General features: G+C 44.8%; 1 protein-coding gene across 31 annotated transcripts in view; it reads right to left on the bottom strand.

Moving 5' to 3' along the window:
- Positions 1–11836, bottom strand: part of PCBP3 (poly(rC) binding protein 3) — a 293840-nt gene that overhangs the window by 217467 nt on the left and 64537 nt on the right. For 29 of the 31 annotated variants that reach the window (XM_019523272.1, XM_019523269.1, XM_019523265.1 and 26 more), the window contains exon 2: positions 2742–2836. The exons of 1 other annotated variant lie outside the window; for it this stretch is intronic. The gene's annotated coding sequence lies outside the window, so the exon portion shown is untranslated. Of the gene's footprint in view, positions 1–2741; positions 2837–9169; positions 9174–11836 lie in introns of all 31 variants that reach the window. One more of the 31 variants, XM_019523235.1, reaches the window with a different exon arrangement.

Genomic DNA, 11836 nt, shown 5'->3' with positions numbered 1-11836 from the left:
TTCCCCCAGCACAGCAGCCTGCCTCCTCCTTGCAACAAGCTGTTCCCTCACAGCTTGCTTGCCTCTCTCCATGCTCTCTCTTCTGGGAGCCTCCTCCCACTGGGACACTGCTTCGTTAGCCAGATTCCTCACAGTTGCACTCATAACAGGGCTGCCTGCCCCTTCTTAAGGAAACAAACCACCCTGTTACAGACCCATTTGTGACTGCCAGGAAGTCTGGCCACTTGAGAAAATCCTGGAGTAACAGGGATTTGGGGCCGGGGGTAGGGGGGCAGTGAAATACCCTTTACCCAATTTCAGACCTAGAAGATGGACTTACCAGTGGAAAAATGTGACACTATTGGAGCATCTGCACCTAGCCAAGGGTGTGAACTCCTGGGGCCGCAGGCAGCTGGTTATAAATTCGGGCACCTCAGTCACACTGTAACCCTGTCATTTACTAATGGCTGAGTTCTTCATTTAGCTACACCAACCTCCATCTACAGTAGGGGCTTACTTCAAAGCAGTTCTAGCATGCTGTCCATGCCTCAAAGTTTTTTTGAAGCCCTCAGGGGCTAGACTCGATGATCTTATGAGGTCCCTTCCATCCCCTAATATCTAATGTCTATGAATGGGTTAGTTTCTAAGCAAGTCAACTGGCTGCTGTTTATTCTCCTGGTTCACTAACCACCTAAAACAAGATGGCAAGATAAATCCTATTCTCAGTCCCACCAGGGATTCAATGCTGGCTCACAAGCACAGCTACTGACACACATCAGTACATGCCCTTTGATCTCCATTTTTAGGGATCTAATTTCCTTTCCTATTAGATACCCATGAGGGGCAGCCCTCTGCCTGCCCAAAGGCCCTCTAACACCCATCCTGCTCCAGTTCCCAGGCAATGTGGTCTCATCAGCATCTTCCTACCGGGAAATTTCCAAACAGCAAACAGCTTCCTTTGACTCCCTTTTAAGGAGGCTACCAGGGAGCAAACGGCACTCTATAAGAACGTTAATCCACTCTCCTGCAAGTTATAGAAGATCTAAACATAGCCCCATCCCTTTCCTAAATTCAGCCCCAGATCCTTGACCCTGCAGGGATGAGATAGCTAGATAGATGGCAAAGGACTGCTGCATAAAGCAACAGTTGGCAGTCTGTTTGAGAAGTCCTGGCAGGACTGGGAGGCATTTAGCAGACCTGGGGAAAAACATTTTACAAGATTCTGAGGTAAAACAAGGATCTCGCACCTCTGGCAGTAATGAGCACAAAAATTCATCCATCTATTTTAAAAAGTGCACACATGAATTCAGGCAAATGGAAGGAGTAAAAAACAACTAGTGGTAATTAGTTGGTAGCTGAATAAAATCATCTGCTGAGTCCCAGCTGCAATGGAAGTGAGACTCTGGTTTGTAAATGCAAATAAAGTACTTGAGGTCTAATTAAACTGTATAGAGCAAAATGCGGCCTGTGGGCCAGATGAGGCCTGCCAAGCCATTCTATCTGTCCCGCAGGGCCCCTAAAAAATTTAGAAAATTAATATTTATCTTCCCCTGACTGCCTGTCACACAGCCCTCGATGGCTTGCCAAAACTCAGTAAGCAGCCCTCTACCCAAAATAATTGCCCGCCCCTGATATAGAGCAAAGCATGAGACGGGCACAACAGTGCCAACCACAGGTTGTTCCTGGTATATATTGCTGCTAACAACAAACGCAAAGAGGCTTTCAAGTCTGGTGTTTGTACAACAGTACACAGCGTTCAGAAAGAAAATAAGAACAGTACAGGATATGGTACCGAAGAAAAAATGCAATGTTTTTATTGGGGCCTGTTGTGAGGAAGACCAGCAATAATAGTTACGTTTCTAAATAAATCATTAAACTCCAGCATTGTTAAACAAGAGCTCCAAATTCTCAAGTTGACATCTATCAACACAAGCTATAAACATTATCATTTCATGAATGTAAAAGGCCTCTGGAATTTCTCAGCCATCTCCTCATTGACTGCAGTACTGTTAGGCTCCAAGTACTGTGGTGATTTACAGCACCCATCTCATGACAAGCAAATGCATTTTCTAATAGAAGCAGGATAGGCTGAGAAGTGAGGAGGACAGAGACACCAAGTTGCAGAGGGGAATGTGTGCATTGGGGAGGACCCAAGTTTCATCCTCAGCACACAGCTGAACCCATATAAGGAACACTTCCTCATGTTCCCACCAAAGGCCTCTTACCTTTGCAGCATTCTGTTTGGGTTTCAGCCAGTCTGGCAACCTTTGCTGGCAGAGCTTCCTTTCTGTCTGCTGAGTTCCAGGACTCAGGTGCAACGCAATCTGTAGCATCCTTCTGATCATGAGTACACAAGACATGCATAAGGCCTCCAGCCAGGCCATGGCAGACAGCACCAGAGAGGAGCCCATGATAGTACAGAAATCACCAGCAGCTGGAGGGGCTGTGTGAGTTGGGCAAATGGAGAAGGGTCTAGCTGGCTTGGAAAGAAAAAGGTACTAAGGACACAAAAACAGCAGAAAGGAAGGGGGACACTAGAACAAATTTCAGTTTCAGAGAAGCATCCAATTTGGGGCCACCTATCCAGAGTGACCTGTGAAGGAGCATCTCTATCCAGTGATATGGGAAGTGAGCTCAATACCTGTTGCCCAATTTATGCAGGTAAGCACCTACATTATAGGAGCTACCATTGCCCACAGCACTCTTGTAGGCTATCCTGGCAGAGGAACTGAATGGCTATAGATGGTGAATTATCTCCTTACCCTTGGAGATGGTCTCTTTTCCAGAACAACTTCGAGGCACATTGGTGGGGTGGTGTTTGGAAGCTTGCAGTGCTATTAGCCAAGCTGTGCCTGTCCTGTGAGGAAGAAGAAATGATAATTAGCTTCAGTGGCCATCAATCCTTCACAGTGCTGCTAACTGCACTATTTAAAAAGCCCATCTGCCTCCCATGAGCAGTGAGACACGGTATGCAGTGGAGAGTGGCAGAGCACGGTGTTCTGCAGCACGGTGTTCAATCTTCCCACCCATTTCTCCCTACTTCTGAATTTCTAATGCTGCAGAGAGAATCCACTAAAAATACCAGGGCTGAAGAAAGGGAGAGCCTACAAATTGTGGAAGGATAATGCCACAAACATGTGGCCTGCATGGAGGGAACTGAGACTAAAAGTACCTATATTTCCTCTTATGGATCACACCAGGGAACTGGGGTGCCATGGGCACTAAGGTGCACAGTTGACAGCTCAGAGGTCACAAGCTTGAGGCCAGAGCAGAAGCACTCACGGCACAACCCTGTCAGATTCCAATAAATCTGTATATTCTGCTAAATACCTTGTCACAAGGACACAAAAAAGCAAGGAGTACACAAGCCCTTTTCTGCAGTGCTCAAAGGCCAGTATTCCCAGGCATGTGCTCTCCTCAGGTCTCAAGCTGGTGAGCTGCTCCCCAGGAGAGAACTCCTGCACCTGCCCAGAGACTCTTGAGTTCAATACACATTACAGCTAGAAGGATCAAGGCCACCCCAGAGTGGTTTCTTTCAGAAACACTTCAAGGAGAGGATTCAAATGAACAGATCAGTGGTCAGACTCTTAGCATGCTCCCCTAAGAATACACTCCTCTTTTAGTGTTAATTTTAACAGACAGAGCCCTGTCATCAGAACTGAAGCCCCTCCTGCTCACTCAGGGTGCTTCTGTCTAGTCAGTCCAATGCACTCACCCCAAACCTTGCATATTCTAGTGAGGCCAGACCAGAACATATATGGGAGGGCACAGGACAGGAGTGCTTAATCTGATCCTACATGGTCATGTGCTCTGGAGCTGACCTGTCATATTGATTCAAAATGCATGCCAATGTTTAATTAAAGACTAGACATCATTGCAGCTAGAAAAATGGAGTAGCTGCACTCTAAATAGAACAGGGTTTCTGGGGGGAAAGAAAATAATAGCTACATGCAACAGCACTGGAATCAATATTGGTACATTTGCTTCTATGATGGCACTGATAGCAGCATATCAGTTTTCCACAAGGACACCATTTATCTGTCATAATTGCACTCCAGATCCTGGTAGAACTAAAGCCCTTTGACCTAGAAGGATGCATCTTCAGGGATACACACCTCCGCCCTGTTCCAATAAAAATAATGAATAAAAGCAAGCTTGCCAGTGTTTCCAAGGCAGGACAAGTCCATTTCATCTTAGCAGCATTGGCCTGGCTCTGCAACAGCTGATATGGAAGCAATGCTGTACTCTCAGCTAAAGCTATTTATATATCAATATGGAACTTTTTCTCTCTCTTTCATGTTGAGCCATATGTTCAGAACAAACAGGTTTGAAAACAAAGCTTGTTCTTGCTTTGCCATTACGCACATCAAACACCTTGCTCTCATGCAGATGGTTTGGGCTCAATCACAGGCAAGGCTGCACCATTCCATTGACAGAAAGCACTTTTCTTGTGGTGGGAGAAACTGGAATGGAACCCAGAGGCTTCTTCCCCTCCGCAGGAGAGGAAGCTACTGAACATGTCTAGGAATTGGTTCCTCCCACTGGAGCTTTACTCTGACCATTGCTATGCTCTGACAAACCTGTGGAATAAAGTCTCAGGCCATACCAGGGAGGGAACCCTGGTAAAAATTCAGGGCTCTATTGCAGTCCTTTCTGCTGGTCTCTTCTGGCTTCCAGTGGACTTTACTAGCTGCTCGTCTAATCAGAAACTTCCATTTCTTTCCATCAGAAAAAATTCCAGCATTTCCAAAAATGTATTTTCATTTAAAAAATGAATGAAAGGTGAATTTTCTAAATTTTCCACAAAACCAATAGTTTTTGGTGGAACCTACCCCTTTTCTTTGCACCTTTCCATCTCTACAGAAGGAAGGATGGGGCCTGTCTATGACTAACTAGAATGATCTGAACCTTTCCAGGTTATAATTCCATATGGGAAAATTGATTTTCTAGCCTTTGATGCAGATAAGAAAAGAGTGGGGTGTTGTGTGTCCTCATCCAGTACCTACTGCCAAGTCAGATCCATCTCAGAAGTGTCAGTGCCTCCCATATCAGATTTTCTCCCAACACCTACCTTCTGGATAAGCATTTTCCACTCCCTCTTAGCTAGCAAGGTGCAGGTAAAAGGAAAGGCAGATATTTGGGAGATAACTCTACTGGGAGATTCTACTGTAAAATGAGATGCAAGGCAGTGTTAACGCTACTCACAGAGAGAAAAACCTTCTGTCAGTCACAGTCTACCTGCAAAGTCAACAAAGCAAAAACAACAGAAGAGGGATAGTGCAAGCTTAGAAGTCCATTCACTGCCCCTAATGTTATACATTCAAATGATAAACAGGAGAATGATACTATGCTCATAGCTAATCCCTGCACTTTTGTGAATTAGTAGAAGTATACAAACCAGTGTACACACACACACACACACACACACACACACACACACACACGAGTGGGATAATATATGACAAACACAGACACACACACGGAACAGGATATTGCATAACAAAAATTTGCAAGTGCACATATAGACACAGAGCAGAATAAAGCAGGTCAACATGCAGTTTGCTCACTTACTTTGTCAACTGTGGTTTTAATCATCAATGCTCCTACTTCCTAATTTACCACAAAATTCATGCAGTACATTTTTCCGTTGTAATCCTGAAACCGATTACTAGTACCTACCAGTACATTTTTCAAGACAAAGCAGGTTAGAGGTGTGCCTTATAAACCAGGGGTGGCTAACCTGTGGCAGCCTGTGCGTGTGGCATCTGGAAGACCAGGGAGAAGACAGGCAAAACAGAAGCCAACAGGGCAGAAAGCAGAAAGCAGAGCAGGAGATCAGGCAAAGAATGCAGAGTAGGGAGTAGAAAAAAGGAGCATCATATTAGGCAGAGGAGGGGAATTCAAGTGGCACTTGGAGGGGGCCTGGGGCTAATTTGTGGTATGTCTGCCAAAAAGGTTGGCCCACATTTACAGACTAGCTGAATCAGAGGTGGAGAGCATCCATCACTAATGTACCTAACCAGAAACCATGGCTTAGCCAGTCTCAGAAGAATTTTACTGAAACCCTCCTACACAAGCAGTCCTTGATCCATTATAGTTCATTCCTGGGATCCCAGAGGATGTGACCATACTTCAGGATTTTAAATTTAAGATGATTAGTGCCAGTGAGAGGATTGGGAATTACTGCTTGAAGTCTGCCTTGTAAGAAAAGCATATTAGCTAACCGTAATGAGTCCTAATGTATTAAGAAACTCAACTTTCTCTCCTGATAGGGAAGCTAGGCTTCGGGTAACTGGGAAGCCTACTAAATTCACTGTAGAATAAGCTGCTTGCTAGTTATGTAAATAGCTTGACAGGCAAGAGCACTGAAGATTAAATCACAGAGGAAATAAGCCTGCTCTGTAATGATAATGCCATGCTGTCTGCCCTGTAAATAATGAACTATGTGCTTTCTTGAAATCTGGTGATGTGACCCAGGAAACAAACCCTGTGATCAAGTTACACGTTCTGACTAGACAACAAACTGGGAAAGAGACATATGGTTTCATCCATGCAAGTTGCTCCATTTAGGACCATTTGAAATGAGAGCAACTGTGTAACAACCATAGGCTACTATCGGATGGGTATAAGCATCATCAGCTAACATGATAGTGGCCCCATTATGCAGAAGCTGCAGTCTGGTTCCAGTGGTCTTATGCAGCCTTTATCTGAATTAGTTTATGGCCATGATAACAGCATTGGAAGCCAACTGTTTGATGCTCTGTCTGCACCAGACCCTGAATATAATGAGCTGAAACAACTTTAAGATTTTAATATATTTGTGACGGGCTAGCTGGCAGTGACCTAGCCCAGGGGTTTTGAAAGGGCAAAAGATGATCGGAGGACTTGGGATTCCCTTTCCTCACCAATCTGGTAGTGATTTGGGCCAGGGGTTTTGAAGGGGTAAAAGATGATTGGAGGACTTGGGATTCATGGATGATAGATCTATAAAGAGCTATTCCTCAGAAAGGTTTAGAGAGGCTGGAGGAACACCTCCAATTGATAATGGTTGATGCCAGGGAAGGTAATGAATAGGGGCTAGATCACTCAAGAAATATCTTTTTCAATGCTCTTCCTTTATAGCAGTGTTTCTCAACCTGTGCATCACAAGAATGTATGAAAGGGTCATGAAGAAACTTTAAAAATGGATTCTCCTTTAAAAGGAGAAAAACATGGGAAATTGTGGCTTTACCCTTGCAGGCTGGCAGAGCTCCAGCCTGCAAGGGGCTGCCTGGGGCCTCCCATGCCCCATGCATGCCCCACACACCCACCCCCTGCCCCACACACTGGTAGGCTGGGGGTGGGGGATAGTGGGTCGGGAGCGAGAGACATTGGGTCGGGACCTGGCCGATGATTTGATGTATTGTATTCATGTTTACAAATGGGTCCTGGTACAAAAAGTTTGAGAACCACTGCTCCATAGCATCCACTTCTGCCACTGCTGAGGACAGATACTGGACTAGATGGACCACTGGTCTGACCTGGTATGGCATTTCTTATGTTCTTACGGAGGTAGCTCAGGGTCTAAAACCACTGCGTATTGATGGCAGTGAGAAATGGAAGTAGCAGAGGACCCACAAGGCTTTCCCCAAAACCCTTGTCCAACAGCTCTTCCAACTACACAGTAGTTTCAAATATTCATGAATGCCAAACCCACATTTTAAATACACTTTATACACTTACAGCAGCTCCTTGAGAGGTTTGTGCTTGCTGCCGCCAGGCTCCCGCCACTGCACTCCCACCATCGCTGCCAGGGGCACTATGTTCATGAATGCAGTGCCTTATTCGTGGATTTCACCATTCGTGGGGGATATGAAAACATATCCCCTGCGAATGGCAAGGGTCGCTTGTAGTTTGGTGCTTTGCCTTGAGCTACTGTGTGGCAGGCAGGCCAGTGGGAGACAGATGCACCGCTAGCATCCTCTCACACGCTAACACCACAAGCATCAAGGAGATGATCATCCAGCATAAACTTTGCTGGGTCAGCCATGTCATCTGGATGTCCAACTTCAGACTTCTGAAGCAAGTTTTATTCTCCCAGCTCAGTCAAGGTGTATGCTCAAGATGAGGGCAGAGAAAGCACTTCAAGGACATTCTCAAAGTCAACTTGAAAAAATGCAACATTGACATGAGCTCATGTGAGACTAATCACCCCAAACAGAGGAATGCCCCAAACAGAGGAAGAATCTGCTGCAAGCATCTCAGTGCTTAGTAACCTCACAACGACAACAGGAGATGGAAAAGGAGGAGCACCAGAAAGAGCACATTGCAGACGGAATAAAAAATCCAGAGCCACCCAACCCATGTAGAAACACATGCCTGAGTTGCAATAAAACCTGTCAATCCCAGATTGGCCTTGTCAGCTATCTTGGGATCCACCTATAAGGCAATCATGGAAGACAATCATCCTCGACTGCAAGGGACTGCCAGAGATGGGATACAACCAGAGACATGATGGCTGGCACTGGAGGGGTACATAATAATACATCAGCCTAGAAATTCTGCTTCAGTTCCACTTTACAAGATCTTGCCAGGAACTGCCTCACCTTTAATTTCAGAGACAAACTGCAAAAGGAGGAGGAAGAGGGAGATCTAGAGGCCAGCAAAAGAATTTGAAAGACCTGAATAAATGAAGGTCTTGGGACGGTTTGAGAGATCCAGTTTATACAAGCTCCATATCAGAGCTCACTTCCCCCAGCCACAAGCTTCAGGTTGAATAGTAACAGAAGCCACATGGCTGGCATCTACAGCTGTCTCTGCAGAACAAAAAGCTGTAACAAATTCCAAGCAAGCTAGTAACCAATGTCTCCACAGACCTGCTGCTTCCAAGGCTGTTTTCCCTCACTGACTCCTCAGGTGGGCCATTTCTTACGACAAACATTATTACCTACTTGTTCCCCAACAGGGTCATGCCTGCATGTCCTCTCATAGCACATTAAGTGATAACTGGACAAAGGTTTAATGCTCAGTCTCTCCTGAGAGAGTGGTCAGCAACAAAAACCTGAAAGCGTGATATGCCGGATGTTCAACTGCTAGTGTATTTCAGTAGAGCTAAGAGCTCTCAGGATGATGGCAGATTGAACCCTCACTGAACTTTTATGTCCCCTACTCATTTTATTGGCACATTGAACAGTTTCAGCAAAATCTTCACTTTGCTGTAAGGAAGAAAATATATTCCTGTAACTACTTTGCATTTCTATAGTACTTTCCCTATAATTATCCTGATGCCACTACTCCATACTTCCCATGAATTTAAATAGGCTGAAATTATTGTGGAAACTAATTACTTGCATGGCATGTAGTGCACTGCAGCTAAACATTTAGATGGCAACACAGCAACATTTAAGCAAAATGAATCAATCCTTCAAAGTTAGTTAATTCTACATAAAAATGACTTTTAAAAGAAGGGGTGCATTGACTCAATCTATTAGTGTTTTAACTGAGTTTATGCTGGCATAATTCCAATGAAATCAGGAGGCATGCTTCTGCCTTTGAGTGTAGTAATGGGGACGCAATTCAAACGTACTATTTTTTCCTGCTTTGAGTATCGACTTTCTGAAGTGTTTCACTTGCTGAATTTTTGCGTGTTTCAAAAAGCCACATATAGAAACAATTCATATAAAATTCATAATAATGCATTTTCCATCAGAGAAAATAGTTTTACTGAAGCCAAAGCATTTTATGGGAATTTATTTTGTCAACATCTGCTCTAGGAAAGCATCAAAACAAATAATTTAGATGTTTTCATCATTTCCTGTTGAAAACTTAAAAACCTTTGGATTCAGTTTCACCATTTTATTTATTGTAATGTTGCTTTTCTTGGTTTTATTATTTTGTATTTAATATATTACTATGTTTTGACATTACAGAAACATGTTTTCTAATAGAATATTTTTATAACCTCCGTTTTGCAAGAATTGTCATTTATTTATTCATTCATTCAATTTATATGCCACCCTTCCCAGCAAAGACTCATGGCAGCTTACAATAAGAAAACAAAATACATTAAAAACAGGAGAGGATCAAACCAGCTTAAATGGGAACTAGAAGCTCAGGTTAAAACAGAGACCCCATAAATACTATCTCAGCCTAGATCTGTGTGGTGAATTCTTGCCCAACTAGAAAGATCTTACTTCAAAAATATGCCCAGGTTTGGGCTCTGGCAAGTCTCAAGAGGGAGAGAAGTGGGGAACAACTTCAGAAAATAACTTCCCAGAGGATTTGGCACACTGGTGATACTTGAGAGCGTGCATTTTCATACAACCTACTCAAGACATGGCAGGCTGTCAGCCAGGAGTCTGTCTTACCAAAACCTCCTGACAAGCTGCGAGGGAGGCCTTGTAGGCAGGGCAGGAGATGGGAGAGATGTCATGGCAGGGCCACAGAGTCCCAAAACTCAAAAAGCAGCTGGTGGAAGCTACTGTAACTTAGAAAGGACTCCCTGGAGCCCCTTCTCTTTCAGCTGCAAGCTCTGAGCTGAGCCTCAAAACTCTTCCCTACGGGAGCACATGTATGAGACATGGGGCAAAGGAGTTCCACTTCATTTCCCGTGTTCAAGCTGTACCTGGAATTGCTTCCACGCTGCAGGCAGTTGAAATGGTGCAAGACGACAGAAGATAAAAGGAGGGTAGAGAAGATGGGATCAAAATAGAGATAAGTTTTAAGGAAATTCCCACCTGAAGTTTCACTTAGAAGCATCCTCCAGCATGGATGCAGCACAAAACAGGAGTGGGGGAGGAATGCATACAGACACGTGTATGTGTACACGCATACTGCTCACAGAAAGGCTCTTTGCCATCGATACAGAAAGGGACTAAGAAGGGGGTGAATGCTGACTGGTCCTGAGGTCAGAGACAGCAAATACCTGCCCTCTGTGACTAGGCTGTATGGTTCATCTTTGGCAATGTGTTGCAAGGCAGAGTAGGCTCAGTAAAAACCCAGTTCTTCACATCCACTGTTGGCTACTGAGGAGCTAAGAGGAGAGCTGGGTGCAGCTTTTATTCCTCGCAACAGCAAAAAGGGAACTAAGAGAAGGTTAATAAAGTCCCTATCAGCTTGGCACACCAAGGGGGACCTGCTGGACAAGGAATGTGTGTGGAGGCTTCCTTTGGCATGGATTCCTATTCTGGGGTTGATCCCAAGGGGGCAGCAAACACGACGCAATGCCACTCACTCCACCTAATCCTGTCTACCCCTCCCTTGTTATTACTGGTATTGTGGTCAGGATCAGGTACTGTACAGAGAGACACAGGGACCAGCCCTGCCCCAAGCAGCTGACAGTCTAAGTAGTCTGGTGTGACTGACTGACGGGCACAGCTCCCTGCCTGCAAAGCCAAGGAGAGCAAGAGATCTCAGGCCAGGGCTGAGGCATAGCTTTGGATTTACAATCACAGACATAGTTCAGATTTAAATGCCATCATGTCTCAGAGGCAATTTTCACCCATTGAAGCTCAGAGTGCGTTACACAAGAGGATAAATCCCTTTATTCTCATTTTTGCAGACAGGGAAAGCGGAGGCACTAGCTTCTCCCTCCTCATATGAGAATAGGCTTAAATCTGTCAAGGGAAGGAAATCAGCTTGCACCAGACATCTGCAAAGCCAACAGTCTCCTGGTAGAACAGCACAGTTTTACAGCAGAATCCTCTCTGCTGCAATGAGTCCTGAATAAACCTGAAATGCAGTTGCTTAATGTGGTCCCAAGCCACGGTGGCATTGTTTCCTCATGAGTCTTGGGGGTCTCCTGTGGGAAGGCAGTGGGGATGTAATTAGTCTAAAAGTGAGCTGAGCTTTGTTAAGCACCCCCAGTGGTCTCAGGCAC

This window comes from Gavialis gangeticus, unplaced genomic scaffold (genome assembly GCF_001723915.1).
Source record: "Gavialis gangeticus isolate Ggan-Ray unplaced genomic scaffold, GavGan_comp1, whole genome shotgun sequence".
In the NCBI taxonomy this organism is placed as follows: Eukaryota; Metazoa; Chordata; order Crocodylia; family Gavialidae; genus Gavialis; species Gavialis gangeticus.
The sequence above is the reverse complement of the archived record's forward strand: the minus strand, read 5'-3'. Positions and strand labels throughout refer to the sequence as shown.